This window comes from Emydura macquarii, unplaced genomic scaffold (assembly GCF_026122565.2).
Source record: "Emydura macquarii macquarii isolate MOO-44397 ecotype Brisbane River unplaced genomic scaffold, CSIRO-AGI_Emac_v2 contig_1253, whole genome shotgun sequence".
Classification (NCBI taxonomy): domain Eukaryota; kingdom Metazoa; phylum Chordata; order Testudines; family Chelidae; genus Emydura; species Emydura macquarii.
In genome coordinates, this window is record NW_027131390.1 from 73,982,925 (window position 1) to 74,000,300 (window position 17,376).

General features: G+C 39.8%; 1 pseudogene; it reads left to right on the forward strand.

Moving 5' to 3' along the window:
- LOC137152986 (dynein beta chain, ciliary-like) overlaps nt 1–17,376 on the forward strand; it is a 201,167-nt pseudogene that overhangs the window by 133,358 nt on the left and 50,433 nt on the right.

Here is a 17,376-nt window from a genome sequence, read left to right on the forward strand (position 1 = left end):
GGTTCTCTCTCTTGAGTTCTCAGGCAGCTGATTAGTTCCTTGTTTGAACAAATGTCAAACTACTTTGATGGGTTTTTCCTATTATTTTAAAAAAAATGCTGTGGTAAACTGAGGAAGAATCAAGAAACTTCTTAGATAGCCCCTGACTGCATTTAAATTATGTTTGTGATGTGTGTTGGTTGGCAGTGCGCAGTGAAGCATGAACTACATTTAAAATTGATGACTCTCTGGTATTAAAATATTTGTTATGTTAATGTCCAAAGATCCCAGTTGGAACTGGGGCCCCATTTTGCTTGGTGCTGTACAAACATAGAAAAGAGACAGCCCTTGTCCTGAAGGGACTCTCTAATCACTTTTTTTTAGTATGGGTGTGATTCCAAAAATAAAGATTTTTGCAAATGAGCTGTCAGACAGAATTTGTGAGGCTGACTTACATGCTTACAGTTGACTTGTCACTTATCACAGAACTGTGCCTTGGATTTCAAAAACTGGAGCTGAACTTTGCAATTGTACAGGTGTCAGTAATCCCCTGCTTGACAGCCATGGAGAAAAAGATGGCAATTGTTTTGTGGGGGTGGACAGGGTGGCTGCCAGACTTGCATGGCAAAACTGGAGGTATTGAGTTGTTGCTCTGAACACCAGGAGGTCATTGATCAATGTTCGGTCACCGGGTTGATGGTGTTAGTCATGATTTCTCATTTAACAGAGTGGGCCTCGTGAAGGCTGCTGTCTTCCACCCTTGTAAAAGACCTGACACAGAAGATCCCCACTTCGATCTCCCACAACGCTCATGAACAACCCTAAACCACATCCACACAAACCATGATAGACGCAGTTACCTGCTGCACAAATGGAAAATTAAAGACTCTCCAGTGTGCGACTGTGGTCACCCCAAACAGACCATGGAACCTATAACAACTCAATGCCCAATTCACAAATAGAAAGAAGACATCACAGCAATACGCTCTGCTACTCCAGATGCAATTGTCTGGCTTAACCATCTGAATGTAAAATGATAGTTGTTACTTTACATTTACATCTGCCATATGAAGAATAAGACTGGAGGTATTGACCTGGGAAGTAGTCATACTGTTCAAAGGCACACATTGTGTATGCAGGAAAAGACATTTCAAGTCCATAAAAATGTTTTCATTTATTTTTTTTTTAACTAAACTTTTAAAGTTGGGTTCTCGAAGAATAATAGTAATATACTGTATGCGTGTGTGCTTCTTAGAATGAGACCTTTATTATGTTTGTCCCCAGGCAATATTTCACAGTGGTGGGGTATTGGACAAGAGTTGCTTTTGAGGCATCCCCTGGATATGTGGGAGCTTAGAGTGCCATGACTGCAGAGGGTGGGAAAACTCCACTGCACGAAGAGCCCCACGTTCCAGGAATGCAGCTGTAAATCACAGGTTGCAGGAGAAGTTAGAGGTTAAATTCCCTGCTTTAAAGTGATTGAGTAGCAAATAAGTGGGGAACCTTGGAAAGCAGGAAGGAGAAATTGTGGGTCAGAGGAAAGAGACAAATACAATGGGAAGAGATGGCAACCCACTTATTCATTCAATCTGGAAATGAGAAATAGTCCCTGCTCTGGGCTGCAGTTTGCTTACAGCTGGTTTGGCAACTGGAAATATCACTCCACCTTTGTGGAGAGGAAGAACACCACAAACGCCGTGATTTGGGCCATGTCGTTTCCCTGATTTGCATGAGGGAAAATATTTGGATTGGATGTGGTTATCTGGGAGGGGCTGGTTGGGGGGGTTGTGCTAGAGGGAACCCCATTACGTTTTGACCACTTTATTACATAGATCTGAGTGGGACCCTATGTACCTGAAAGGAGTGCTGTTTAGCTGAGTTTCAAACACGATGTTTATCCACACAAATTGGTGGGCAGTGTCATAATGTGAGTGATTCAGTCAGCAGTGCTGTTATGGTCTCAGCCACTAGCAGGGAAGAATGACTCTCTCTCTATGAGAGGCAGTTGTAGGTAGTGCTTGCATAATAACACAACATTCTTTAGCTGCCAGAAGTGCCCAAACCAGCACAGGTTTCTTTATTTTCACTCGATAGGTACTCTTCTCTCCCTACCTTTCCAGCTCCCCACCAGAACTTCAGGATCAGCTGCTGCTAAACCTATCAGATTATTTTTTTAGTGCTTTCTTGTCCCCTTTCTGTCCCTCAGATTTGAAATCCCAGACGCATCATGTTAACTCTCCAGTGCCGCCTTTGTTTCTCAGAATAACTTGTCTCTCTGGTTCTGCGCCACTGCTCTAGCATCCCACACAATTATTCACCCAGCCATAGTATTCCCATGATCACCTCTATAGTTCATGCACCCATCTCCCCTCTATGCCAACTTATCATCTTATGCTTCATCAGCACTTCAGTGACCAGGACTTTAAAAACAAAAATAGTTTAAAATCCATGCAGGATATGGCTGCCTGCTGTGCTTACTGTCACAATTCAGTGCTATCATTTGAAATACTACAAGAATTTCCTCTTTTGTACAAAACTAGTTTTAATCAGAAAGGTTTTCTATTGTAGCAAAGTTCAGTTTTCTCCCTTTCCCAGCCCCTCAGTACTTAGAATTCCTGATCTTTAATCCTGCTTTACATTGATTTTGTACATTCAAGTTGTTAGTTTTATAAATTTTGCCTGTGATGACATCTCCTGTTACTCTGCTTCTTTGCCTTTTATAACAGTATTGCTTTTAGAGCTCCTGTGACCTTCCCTACTGCACTTCTTGGTCTCTGTACTTCTCCCTGCAACTAAATCATCAAATAACTGTTCATTTCTGGGGGGGGTTAAATTGCAGTTGTGAAACTAAAATACCCTAAACACATTTGCTCCTGTTTTTCTGGGGTTTATTTATCATATTTCTCAGAAAACAGAACTTTCCAAAAATAAATATAAAGCAGAACACTTCATATATGATATGAATGACTTCTTTTTGTCAAAATCTTGTGATATCAGTCAAATCTATTAAGCACAGCTCAGTAACACACTGAATAAGACTGCACATATCTCATAGTTCTAATGACATTAGAAGCAAATTGTGGTTACCATTACATTGGAAATTTTTTGTGTGTGTTTATACAGTGTTCCCTTTCTGTTTCCTTGTACTGCATGGTGGCTTTCATTATAATAAAAGCTAGATTTAAGGTTTCAGTGTTGTTTATACAACAGGATACTGTTCCAGAACACCTTTTTTTTTTTTTTTTTTTAAACAGCTCAAAAGTGAGTTGGATGGGTCTGTTCATGACAGAAGAGTAACCAGGGGGCAAAGTCTTCCCTTCCCAGGTGAACTGTAAATTAGAAATGTGAATTAAAATATTTTATATAGTGTTTGTACAGCAGCAAGTGGGGAAGATATCCTCTAATTTATACCAGGAGAAGCACTGTCTAGTGGCTAAAGAACAGAATCGGGAGAGCCAAGTTCCATTACCGACTCTGTTGTTTACTCAGTGTTGGCCTGATCCTGTGCCCGTTGAAGTCAATGGCAAAAATCCCTTTGAATGCAGTGGGATCAAGACGTGTGAATTTGTGCAAGTAATGTATACCTCTCTGTTCCTTAGTTTTCCCCATCTGTGAAATGGGGATAATATATACCTCTAAGGGCTCTTGAGACTTAATTCATTAGTGTCTGTAAAATGATTTGAGATCATTAGCTGGAAAGCACCATAGAAGTGTCAAGATTATTATTAGTAGTAATAATAGTATTAACTCTGAACTGGAAGATATTTTATGTAGCTACATCAGTAGTTGCTTAGCGACATCCCCAGCTCTTTGAAATCTTATACTACTGGCCAGGAATTTGTGTTGGCCAGGAGTACTTGACTGGTGCGTCTCTTGCCTAATAGGATAGTCTAGCTGTATTATCGAAATAGTTAGTTATTTATACTATTGAAATTACATTAGAAATCATTGCTATCATGCCCAGCAAAATCTCAAAACTTGCCCATTGGAACAGCAGATTGATTTAGGGTGTGAAAGAGGCATGAGGAGAGGGAAATAGTGAGTAGGAAAGGAGAGAAAGGTAGGAGGAGGAGGGAGGGGAGGCGAACCTGAAAGAAGAGACAGGAATTAGGAGGAGGATGGGAAGGGAATGAGAGAGGTTTATTTTTTCTAGTTAAAATAAAAGTTGGATTCATGTGTTTATGGGGAAAAAGCAACTTAGAAATACAAGGCTATGATGCCATCTTGGGGCTTCTGGTGACATCTCAATCCATTTGAGCTCTGCTCTTGTGGTTATGATGTCAAGAGAAACCCCTTGCTGCCACTGAAGTTCACAGTGGTCTCTCATTGATTCTGTATTATTTCAATAGTAGAACAATAACGGCTTTCTTTTCACAGCGAAAATCACCCCCACTGTGACCAAAATGTACATACTTCCTGAATATAATATCTCTGTCTATTTTAACCAAACCTGTGAGATACCACTTTGTATTAAAATCACACACATTCTTCTTTAGATTCTACTATGCAAGAATGTCTGTCGGATATACTGAACAAATTCTTTATTAGGCCAGGAGATGTAGACTATCCTGTCCAGATATCTCATTGTAGTTATTCTTCTATACTCATTAATACAACAAAAAGTGGCTGTTGATCCTTCTAGGTTTTGTAGGCATTTTGTTTTACAACATTTTATAGACAGGATGATTAAACAGGAATAAAACCTATTCTCTAACTGACTGACAGGATTGGAGAGAGAATAACAGCGTTTAAGTGCAGATGTACATGGAATATATTCAACGTCAAATTATGGGCCCAGCCCTGCAACCTGCTGAGTGCCCCATTGGAGGTACAGAGTAAGCTCAATACCTGCTGAAGTCGATGAGAGTTAACAGTGCCCATTACCTCCCAGAAGGCACATAGCACCTTTGCAGGACTGGGCCCTAACCAGTGAAGGCCAGAAGAAAATGATGACCTCGTATTAACTATACTATACATAAGCATGATCCACTGCAACTTCACATGTCAAAGGTGTGGTGTAAATTCAGTGGTAATGATGGCAGGATAAAACATCATCCATTTCCTTGAGGAAATTGAAACATTATATCAAGTACTAATATATATATATGAGAGAGAGAGAGTGTGTGTGTACACAAAAGTTGAGAACTAATGAAGCAGTTTAAAAATAAACTATATCTTTTCAGCAAAATTAGAGTTTAGTCTTTAAATAGTAAGATATAGCAAAATATTTTATAAAGGGGATTTATAAAATAGTAACTGAGATTTAATTTATTTCTGATTAGAGTAAATCATTTTGTGACTATTATGATTTAGCCCTCCTTGGAAATAGGGTTAATTCAATGTATGTCCCTATTAACTTGACGACATATAATTTGCCTTCACTTTGCCTTGATACTTACAACCCAAAACTTCTTGCACAGAATTTGAGTTTTGGATGTGCAAGCACTGCAGAATATCACCATGAACTCTTGTCAAAGCCATTGGAAGCTGTGGGTCAGTATTTTGCAGCATTGAGCCCTAAGCAGGTGTTCATTTTGACTCAGACATCTGATAACCAGGAAAAAACAAATATGTTTGCAGAATTTAAAATCATTCTGGATTTTTGTTTTCAATTTTTTTATTGTTATTTGAACTTACCAATCAAAACTTCACTGAAACTGTCAAGAGTTAGACTACAATACACTTGACCTGGAGTAAAGTATCAGGAGTTTTTAAACATTTAACTTATAGTGTATATTAGTATGAAACTAAGTTGAGCAGAACCCATTAATGTCACAGTGATCGGTTACCAATGGAAATAAATAATTCATGATGAAGGGAATTAGTCTAATTAGCAGGCAGTTTGAGTCCTTTGATAAAACCCAGCTCTAATTCCGTGAAGGGCAGGAAGTGCTGTCATCAGTCAGCCCTGAAAAGATTAGCATCTATTATGAATGAGGTTAGACACCCTAGTGAAGTCATGTGTGTCCTGGAGACAAACTTAATATGTTCCAGGATGGGACACAGTTTGTCTCACCAACACATCATGATTCCTACTGGGCTATTGTATGTAATAACAAGCAAAGATCAGTGCTCCTTCCTATCATTCTCCCCCTGTCCATCATTCTGACAACTGTGCAAATACATTTTCCATGCAAAGCAGGGAATGTCCCCTGAATTCTTGTAAAATGGCACAAAATGTCAAAGAAAATGTGTTACCTTTTTCAGCAACTAAAAACAAACCAACCAATCGACCAGAATATCAGTGAGGAACTGGAGGATTTCAAAGTACTGCTGGCTACTATGTCAGGTGAAGTGTGATATATATTGTTTGAGTGTATGCAAATGCCATTTGAAAAACTATTATTATTTGTCACAAGATATATACTATATCTCTACATACTCATGATATTGAAGTTTTAAGATCAGTTGCTATACCATGAGTTTATATAGTTATACAGATAACTAGCAATAAGGGCTTAGAAAATTGATTATCTAAAATACCAAAAGTAAAGCCTAATGAAAGAAGGAGTATGTATTTTTGTATCAAGCAATGGCTTAGACCTTTGAGTTTTTTGTTTAGAAATTTTAACTGAACTGGCTTATCCAAGGAGGCTGGCTGAAAGCTGTGCAAGCCTCACATTTTTTGTAGCCTACATGCTGACGCAACATCAGCTGTGTTTCCATTTTTACTTTTGAGCCTTTTGAAATTATATGTTTCCGTTTTGCAATTTGATGCAATAATGAAGAAACTCTACATTTGTACGTTATTGTATTGCCTGTTTTTATTGTAGGAAATTAATTGCTCCTTTTATTTATGTTATTAGGGTGGGGGAGAAAACAATTTTGCAGTGTTTTATCATTTGCTGTAATAATTAACATACTACTAATGCAATGGAAGCCTTAGAAACGGGGCGTATTATGTTCAGATGTCTGAACAGCACTTAATATGCTGACACTTGTGACTGAGGAATGCTGGTATTCAAAAGTGCATTGAAAAAGGTAACAATAAGTTACTAATAATATCCATGATGATCTTAAGTTGATTTATAATATAGAAACCAAGTGGAAAAGAATAAGCGTAGTCAACACAAGAAGTGATTTTCATAGAAAACAGAACAATATAGTGCTCCAGAATTGTAACTCAGCTGTCCAAATACTAAGTAACAATGGAGCACTGATATCACATAGAGTGTCAGATTCAAGTGCTGCAGTAACTTCAAGTAGATGCCTAAATTAGAGTTTGAAAAATAATGAACTTTCCCTTAGTGTTTCTTACAGGGAGTTGTGCACTTAAAAAAGGAAGAAATTGAAGGTAAAGTGGCCCTGATTCGTGCCCAAAACAGTCCCTTTGGAGTGACGCAGTACTGTAAATCAGTGCAGAATATGGCTAATAGATATGAAATACTTACACATGTGTTTGGTTTGACTCTACCTTCTATTATTCGGAGTGCCTCAGCACCTCTCTTGGAAATGATACAATTCACCAGCAAAGAAGCATGTCAGATAGTAGGTGGGATTGAGCCATTAATTCCATTAGAACATGTTTCTTATTACATGTGTACACACTAAACTATGCCCCATATTTTGTTGTTTATGTAGCTTTGTTGCTGTGCATGGTACTTACAGAGAAGGAAGAAAATAAAGTCCCTGCTCTGAAGAGCTTGCAGTCTTCTGATATGTTTACACTACAAAAAAAGGTGTGTTCTTAACACGGGTTAAAATAGTGAAGACACAGCAACTCTGTTTTTAACTCGAGTTATTAGCTCAAGTTCAATCCCAGCCTCCCTTCTAGGCTTTACCTTGCGATGTGACTCATGCCATGGCTCCATCATCCTTAACCCTTGTGAACTGCTCCAGACCCCAGCAATATAACAATGCGGTATTGGAGTGAAGAACACAACATCTACATTCATGTCTAAATTTGAATCACTTCTTATGAACCCTGTTGCTCATCTTATGAAGGAGAGTCTAAGGGTCTTGGGTGAATCAGTTCTTATTAACTATTAATCATTGAGTCCTAATTGTCTAGTCTTGCTGCATGTTTTCCATGGGGCTACTTGTCGTGCATATCAGTGTGAGTAATATCTTTCATAAACTTAAGACTAGTTATATCTTCTCTTAAACAACAAAGCAAATCCTAAAACTGTCTCAAGCAAATATATGACATGTTCCTGAAATGGCCGCCCCCATTCATGTATTTGAGTCATAGTATTTACAAATGCTATTCATCATATTTACGCGGAATAACGGTGTTGACTAGTGTCCCAGCTAGAGTTGGAGAGAGGGAGGGAACTGGGTTTTTTTTGGTTCACTGGCAATTTAAAAAAACCCAGAAAAATAAATCTTTTTGGGTCAACCTAAAAATTATTATTATTATTTTTTTTAATTTTCAGCAAATTGGGAAGTTGACAAAAAATTGTTTCAGATGAATTGAGCATTTTGTTCCACCCAAAGTGAAATATTTCATTTGGATTTTATTAAACAGCTTTAAATTCTTTTGATTAAAATTGAAGGGGGGGGGGGGGACCTAGAGTTCAGGCTCCAGCCTAAGCCTGAATGTCTACAATGCAATAAAACAGCCCTGCAGCCCGAGCTCTGTGAGCCTGAGTCAGCTGGCATGGGCCAGCTGCGGGTGTCTAATTACAGTGTAGACACCCCCATAGCAATGTTGGACTTCATTGTTCCTTTTACTTCAAGTTTTCTTGTTTCTGTTCCCCTTGTCACTCAGAATATCTTTTTGATATGGCCGTGAAGTCTCTCTTCCCAGGTGCCATTCCTATATCCATCATCTGTTACATTGATGCAGTTTCATTGTTTTGCCTGTTTCAGATGCCACTGTAGCAGGAGGCTTTCCCTGAAAATGTGTTAAAGATTAGAATTGGGCATATACTGAGATATTTGTTGTTTTAACATTGCTTCGGAATATGCTTAGGGGTTTTACAGAATCACATGTAGAAAATGCCTGCTTCAAGGAATTAGCTATCCAATTTTAGAAGGGGTGACAAAGAGTAGTGGGGAAAGGTAAGAGACAGGTTACAATAATATCATGCATTGACCCAGTTTTGGCATATGCATATACTGAGGTTCTGTAGCAAACCATTAAGTTTTTAGTTGTATTTCTTATGGATAATACAGCAGAAATAAATTAAGGGACTGAGGTAAGTGGTTTGATGAACTCTGAGATAGGAAGGTGTTCCCAGCCTCAGAGCAGTGTTGCAAAAGACATGCAGAGAGGAGTGAGAGAGACAAGAAGGAAAGGTCATCAAGGGTGTCATCAGTGAAGGAGGGAAGAGCCATGCAGTAGGAAATGAAGTCAAAGGTGTGTGCTGGGGAAGTAGTTTGAACTGGATGTGCAGGGCAGTGAGGAGGCACTGGAGGGATTCAAAGGTGCAAACTCTTGATAGGGAAACAATGTCTAGTAGTACGTATCTACTTCCTACAAACCGTGCTTAAACGTAACTTTTTGTATGAACAACGGACCCTCTTACCCGACTGCTTGTATTTTAAACCATCAAACCATTACCCTCCATCTGGGATACCACAGATTATGCTTTCATTGTACTCCCCGACTTCCAACCAAACTCTGTACCCGCTGATAGTCTGTACATTATGCCTGGATGTCCAGGAACTCTTTTGTTTAAACTCTGTCCCTGATCATTTTTTTAAACATTATCTTTAATAAAAAATTTGAATAGTTTCAGCACTAGGAGGTGAAGAGCACCAACTGCTACCGTAGTTCTAACCAGTGGTCAGTATCTGCAGGACGAACAAGAACTGTAGGTGTCCATATTCTGCCCTGTCTGGTAGTGGGAAAGCATCTCTCACCACTAGGTTTTCAGGTGAAACACGCTGATCAGTGTTCTGCCCATTCCATATGCCTGAATTCCGAGAACGTATTTCCCATCTGCTGGGCACAATGGGACGCACTGAATAAGTGGGTCAAATGAATGTGGAATTAGGAGGAGCCAATGCACCGTCCTCCCTGCAGTAGGGTGGGACACAACACACTTGCTTCACTATCTACAACACATCTGCGTAAGGAGTCACCTGGGCTATCAGAATGGGGAGTGAGCCTGGAGAACGGATGTGACAGCCCTGATTTAGATGACAGTGAAGGGCTCTGAAAGCAACCTGGACTGAGAGGAATTGCATTTGGAGAAGTGATATTTGATAACTTTGTCCTCATCCTCTGTTTTAATATGCTTGAGGGAGCCAGTGCTGAAAACAGTCCTCAGCAGAATCCTGCTTCATGTCCATTGCCAGTCCATCTCCGTCTGAATGAGAGTCATGTGCATTCCTCACTCGGCACTGGACACAACCACACCCTTTTCATGGTGAGCGGTCTCAATCACAAGATGGCTCCCTTGAAACTCAGGGCCAAATGCTACCCACAGATGCATGAGCAGTGTTCCCAGTCAATGCAAAATCCCTGTGCACCAGGACAGAACAAGGCCCATGAAGACTTTTTGTGAGCTGAATCTATTCCTTATTCTGATATGCAACACAGATGGCAGCATCTTGACCCAGCTGTGGTGGTTGTCTCTGACTGAGTAATTACAGTTACAACGTGACCGTCTCTTGTAATACAATCTGTGTGAATGCAAATTGTGTTTTAGTAATGCACCAAAAATTGGAAGCTTCTTTTAACAGTGTATCTTAGTATCTTCTGTTCCATAATTAAACTAGATTCTTTCTCCTGGACAGGTTCTCTCAGCAGCACTATCTTTTGAGTAATACACCTTCAGACTAGTGCCTTGCTCTGATGTATTACAATGATAGACTGAGGTGTTCATGTAATACATCACCACAGTCAGCTGTTGCTGGACCCCAAGGATTGAGAGACTGAGCCAGCTGATTTTCTGATGTATTCGTAATGCATCACCAGAGTGTGGTAACCAATGATGTATTACTCCAGAGTGACACCAGCCAGAAAAGAAAGGGTCTAAGGTGCAGGTTTTATATAATGAGGCAGCCAAGTACTTTACAGGACTGTAAACTCCTGGCACAAAGTGCTAGTAATAAATCAGGTTCACATGGTATTGCATTAGCATTTTTACTAAGAAGGTATGCATAGCCGTACTGTTATTAGCATTCTGATTTTGAATGTCTGTTTTTTGTGTTGCTACATCTCTGCAAAATCAAAGACATCCCTTAAAAGCACTTTTATTTTCTCTTTCATTAAGGGTAAACTGTGCAAAATGCAAACAGTCCAGTGTAAGAGGTGGTGCAGAGCTACACTGCAGCTAGGTAATTCCAGGAGGCAGATTGCTCCCCATCTTGACCTATTGTTACATCCCTTCACTGCGTGTAACATGCCTCCTTTGGTGCATTGGGCCTTTTCTGCAGTTGTGGCCACACCTCTCTCCCCTGTCCATTTGGGGTGGATTGTGCTCCTGAAGTCTCAGAATGGGTGCAGTTCCTGTGCTACTCCAGAAAAGCACTAAAGTTGTGACTGACCCTTATGCAGGCTGCACAGGTGGGGAGGAAGGATGCTTATATCATCTCACCCCCCCTGCATATGCAAACACACACAAAAGCCAACCACAGACTGGCTCTTAATTTTTAGCATCATCTTGAAAGAGAGAGATTAAATCAATTAGTGATGCTAAACATTGCTTGCAAAACATCACCTTGATTAGAGCCTAAAATAGGGGATTTTTTTGTATTATTACAAAGTAGTCTTTTCTGTGTATTTTGCTTCTCAGCCACATTGTTGAGTTTGCACATACAAGTGTTAATGAAGTAAGTGTCACGTATGAGAAGAATGAAAAACATTATAACTATGTAGCTCCTAAGAACTTTCTGGAACTAATCAAACTCTACCAGAATCTACTTGGGAAGAAGAGAAAAGAGTTGGTTCAAAAAATGGAAAGACTGGAAAATGGTTTACAGAAACTGCAGACAACAGCTTCACAGGTAGTAGTTCTTTCAGATATTTGCCTTATTTGTTATATATAATAATAAAGCTCTGTATGAAAAAATGGCATTATACAGTTGGTGAGCAAACAGCAGCAGTGAGCAAATAGGTCCTTGCCCTGAAAACCTTGAGTCTACCCACAGAGGAGTAGTATTGGAAACAAAACCTGAACATTTTAAACAGCAACGAACATACTGTGCATTTCTGCACTTTATTCTAAAACTAATAAGCAACAGTATCTTAATGTATGAATGATAAATTCATGATAGCATTTAGATGTGCATGCATTTAGAAGCTCAGGCAACTGAGTAGTTAGACATCTAAATGCTGGGATTTGTGCCTCCAAGATACTGAGCATCTTCAAGTCCCGCTTTCATATTGCAGGAGACCCTTGGCACTTCATAAGGATGAGTCCTTTGGAATTGCATCCGCAGTTTTGTGCCTGAGGTTGGTTGTGGATGCAAAAGTACAGTTGCAAACTTTCACAAACATTTGCCCATTATAAAATCCTGAGAATTTCCAGTGCTTTGTTTTATAGGCAACCTAATTTTTCTCCCATTATATGATTGCCAGTTTAATTTAACTGAAACACTTAGCGCAGTCTTTTCTTTTTTTTAACCTTTTTACTGTTCATTTCAACATTCTGATAAGAGAATATAGGTCAAAAGATCGCATTTCAGGAGTTATGCTTACAAGGAACAGCTGAAGAGTGTCATTTGTACATTCCCTCTGTGATACCTTTGTGTCACAGCTCAATAATGGTCATTAATATCTCCTTGAATGAGGCTTCATGGAAATGGTAGTTGTGAACATGCAATCAGATCATTTATGGACTAACAAGTGTTGCCCTATGCCAGCAGTTGATTGACACTCAGCATTTTGCATAAAATTCACCTTATCTGCTAATATTAGACACTGCACTTTGTCACTTTTCATTTAATTTTGGCACACAAAGTACATCTCAGCTCTACTGTGTGTGCGAATCAAAAAACGCCTACCTAGATCTCTATGAAGTTGGATGACAAGCTATATATAAGATTAAAATACAAATAACTGTTAAAGATTATTTCTTAAGCAATGATAGTGATATTACATTATTTCAGTAGATAATAAATTAGTTCCATATAAAGCAGTTTATTGTCATAAGAAAACTAGATTACCATTAAATAGGGGTCTAATTCTGCAGTCCATACACAGGAAACTCTGACATTGATTTTAATGTACTAACTGAATGTTAATGAGAGTTTTGCCTACATATGGACCACAGGATTGGATCCTATATTTGTAGGCTGCTGCTGCTATTGCTGTTTGTTTAAAAATATGTATTTTAAGTAAGAGATTTCAGGAGCACAAAGTGCAGATAAGCACCCAACTGACTAACTTTCAATGGTAGTTAGAGTTTGTGCTGTTGAAAATCTCTTATGGACATAAAAATGAATATTTTATAAAGCAACAGGCAAAAATAATCAGGGAGGGAAGGCAAATGGTGAGTTCCTTTTAAAATTTTAAAGAAGAGACTCCCAAAGTGGAGCATTTTGTACCCTGACCTTTCCCTCAATTGCAGATATTTGGGCTGCAATCTCGTCCTGTAGTAACAAAAGCTGTTCAGATTGATCCACATGGCTCCAGAGCTTGGTCCACACCCCTTCTGCCATTGCATCAGTTTCTCTGCCTCTGGTGGTGCAAACAGTGCAGTGGTTCAGAGCTCCCTCCTTAACCATTGCAACCCTAGCTTTTAAAGATGATTTTGGGGCAGCAACAAGTAAAATCTGTGTCCCCCTTAATTTCTATTCTCTGAAAGGCATCCATGGTAGGGGAGATAAGATTTGAACAGGAGTCTCCTACCTCTCAGGCAAGTGCTCCAACCTCTGAGTTGTGGGATATTCTGAGGTCAGTATCCTTGAGTCTCTCCTTTTGAAGCTGTTCCATTGTGGGTAAATAATTAGAGTCATTGGAGCAGGGGAACTGGACCTGGGGTCTCCTACCTCGGTGCCCAACTACCAGGCTATAGAATCATTCTCTCGAGATTGCCCAGTGAGTCTTTAAGTCTTTATCCACAGTGGAACAGCTTAAACAGGGGAGGCTGAGGGAGCCCCACATCAGAACATCCCATATCCCAGTGGTTAGAGCATGCACCTGGGCTGTGGGACACTAGGGTCAATTTTCCCCCTCTCCCTGAAGGGGAGAAAGGATTCGAACAGGGTTCTCCCACATCTCAGGAAGGTGCTCTAATCACTGGGATAAAAGTTGGGCACCGCCAGCACCACCAGCCAGATTCTGAATGCCTCTGAGCACGGCTACCAGGTCAGGTCCTATGGGTGAGATAGGTGCTCCTCTGCCCATCTTCCCCTGGTTCATAGATCGCTCTGGGGCTTCAGTGGGAGATAGGTGCCTGGATGCCTAGATGAGGCATGCAGTGCGCATGCCCAGAGGCAGAAACTTAGGCACCTAGGAAACTTTTAGAGCAAAAATTTAGACGCTTATAGGTTATATGGCAGTCAAGTGGATGTCAATGGAGTCTAAAAATGGGCCTGAGGTACCCGAGTCTAGGGTTTAGGCGCCTGAGTACCTTTGTGGATCTGGGCCTAAATACTTAGCTACACACACACAAAAGTAAATTGAGACAAAACAATTAAATCATGAGATAGAATTAAACTTGGCACTTGTGTGTTCTGTATAATTTTGTTTCTTCATCCCTTCCACAACCTATCTATTTTGTGGGGTTTTATGCCATGCCTATCACCATGGTATCTTGTTCTTCTTCCTTTTTTCATTAGATAGCAGTTTTTTCAAAACCAGAGCAGCAATATTGTAAAGTTCTTTAGACATTTTGAAAACTGTTGTGAACATTTCATTTTAGGAAAATAGTTGACACTACAAGAGTAACATTAATATGCAAATCAACAGACTGTAAAATTCATTTTGGTACCTCCAGGGCAGTTTTTTTTATAAATACAGAAACATAATTATGCATCCTCTAGAGAACTAAAAATAATTATACAAATTTACAACAAAGCCCAAAGCAGTCTCTCCTTTTAGCAGTCTGTTTTTAATATAATTTAAATCTTGTTAAAACTTAATTACCAGTTCTCTCTCTTGTAATAATTTAGGTGGAAGATCTGATGTCTAAACTTGCTGTTCAAGTGATAGAACTTTGTCTGAGAAATGATGACACTGAGGCGCCATTGTCAAAATAGGACAACAGACAGAAATAGTGAGGAAAAAGCCACCCTGGATGATGAGGAGTAGAGGGTATAAATACACCTAATAAAAACAAGACTCAGCTGATCTCTCAGATAATCACATGTAAAATATCCGTGCAAATACATATACAGAGCCTGATTAACTCCAGCTAGCAAAATCCAGACTGTGGGTCCCAGTTGGGGAACGTCCAAATTGAGGGTGAGCTGGGGATCCCAGCGGCTCAAGGTACTTTCAAAGCCTGTGCTGCCAAGAAGCTAAAAACTAGCCAGTGCAGCTCCAAAAGTGGGTAGCGCTAACCAGGATATGCCATAGTTAGGGCACTGAAAGGACATGCTGACTCAGTGCGTTTCTTGCAGAACCCCTGTTGGTGGGATTCCTACAGAGCACTGGCCATGTTTTAAAGCTGCCTTCCCCAAGGACAATGTCTGCCGCCTCTCTCAATGGTGAATCATCCTGGGCTGTTGCTGCCCATCTGATGCTTGTGGGTGCAATTACAACCCACCTTTTTATAGGGGGAGAGGAGGAATCAATCTCACTGACTTGTTTTTAACTTGAGTGTCCCTCAAGTGAAAAGTCCCTGCTAACAAATTCTAAACTAGTCTGAGAATGGCAAAACACTTTTACCTTGTTATTTCACTAGGGTTAATTCCTTACCTAAAGCTTTTACCTGTAACAGTCACAGGTAAACCCAGACTGGAGTTTTATATGTCCATCAGAAAGATTCTAGCAAGACCTTTTGCCCCTACAGCTCTGTCTTTATAGCAACAGTTAAACGATGAAGCAGGATTGATTCCCTAGTCCTAAGGGGTTGAGCCTTTCCTCCTTGTTGTCCTGTCTTGCCCAGAGCAGATGGGGACTCTGAGAAGCATATTGTCTCCTTCTCATGTTCCCTCACTGATGTGGTTTCCAGGAACATGAAGATCATTGCTTCAGGTCAGGATTGACATCATTCCCATGCCATCTGCGTGTGGCAGCAAATGTTTAGGAACAAGTATTATTTGTTCTACTTCTATTCTTTGAACTTTAACTCATTTGTGATTGTCTTTACATCCAAGTGAAAGCAACTTTGCATGGATTTAATTCAGCGTCTTTTGTATGACTATCCACAAAGAAGCATGCACATTCAAACTTCCAGCAATTGGACAATTGGCACTGGGCATAAATTCAAGTGACTTGGCATGGCGTCTGGTGGGGGACCAGTTCTGATTAATGCTATCAAGCTATTTGTCTTCCATTCAATTGCTATGCCAGACACTTGTTGGGATTGTTGATGCTGGCGACAGCCATCATCACAGCCCTTAGCTATCTTTTCATATGATGTATCTGCAGGGTGTTGATGGAAATGAAAGATGTGAAATATTAGGGAATTCAGTATTTTACATATTTCATATACCTGCCTTGTTCCGTTATCTAAAAGCTGTTTGTTTGCAATACAGATTCATAGACTCACTCATAGACTTTAAGGCCATCATGTTAATCTAATCTGACCTCATATTTGCATATGATTCATCATATTTGCTTCTGGCATGCCTTATGCACCCCATCTCTTGCTTACATGCTGTCCTGGAAAATTTTCAGATGCCAGCATGATGCTGTTTTTTAATTAAGCAGATCATTCGTACAGCTTGTATCTTTCATGGTATCCTTTAGACAGTGGAGAGATAAACATGCCAAATATAATCAACTTAGTTAATTGATAAAACCTAGACATTGAAATTAAGGGATAAATTCTGCCCTCATTTGCACCTGTGTACACCAAGTCATGGATTTCATGGGCTAAAACTGGCCATAAATATGTCTGTTTCCAGTCATTGTTTACCCTGTAGCAACATCAAGGTGTGGTGTGGAAATGGCTGTGCGATGTTTTCCAGATTGCTGCAATTCAAGCAGAAGTGACAAAACAGCAGCAAGGTTCTGAAGATGACCTTGCTAAAGCCTACACTGCTTTTACTGCAGCAAATGTTGCCTTACGTGCTCTAAACAGGATAATCATTCTGCTTTGTGCCTCTAAACAGGAGTGAATAAAATCTTTTCAATTGCTTCGTAGTTCTGGAGGTGTCATTGATACAATTAATATTTGTAACCTTCATGTGTTGTTTTAGTTAAATTTGACTGAGCTGAGAACTTTTGCTGTTCTGGTTCTTTGGTCTCCCAGTGGCAAAATTCCAAAGGATCATAGCTGGAAGAGTGCAAAGGTGTACATGCATAAGGTAACAGAAGGTGTTGTGTTAGAACGTTTCAGAAGTATTATGTATTGGAGCGATCCAAGAAAATAAGTCTTTATTGCTGGGTGC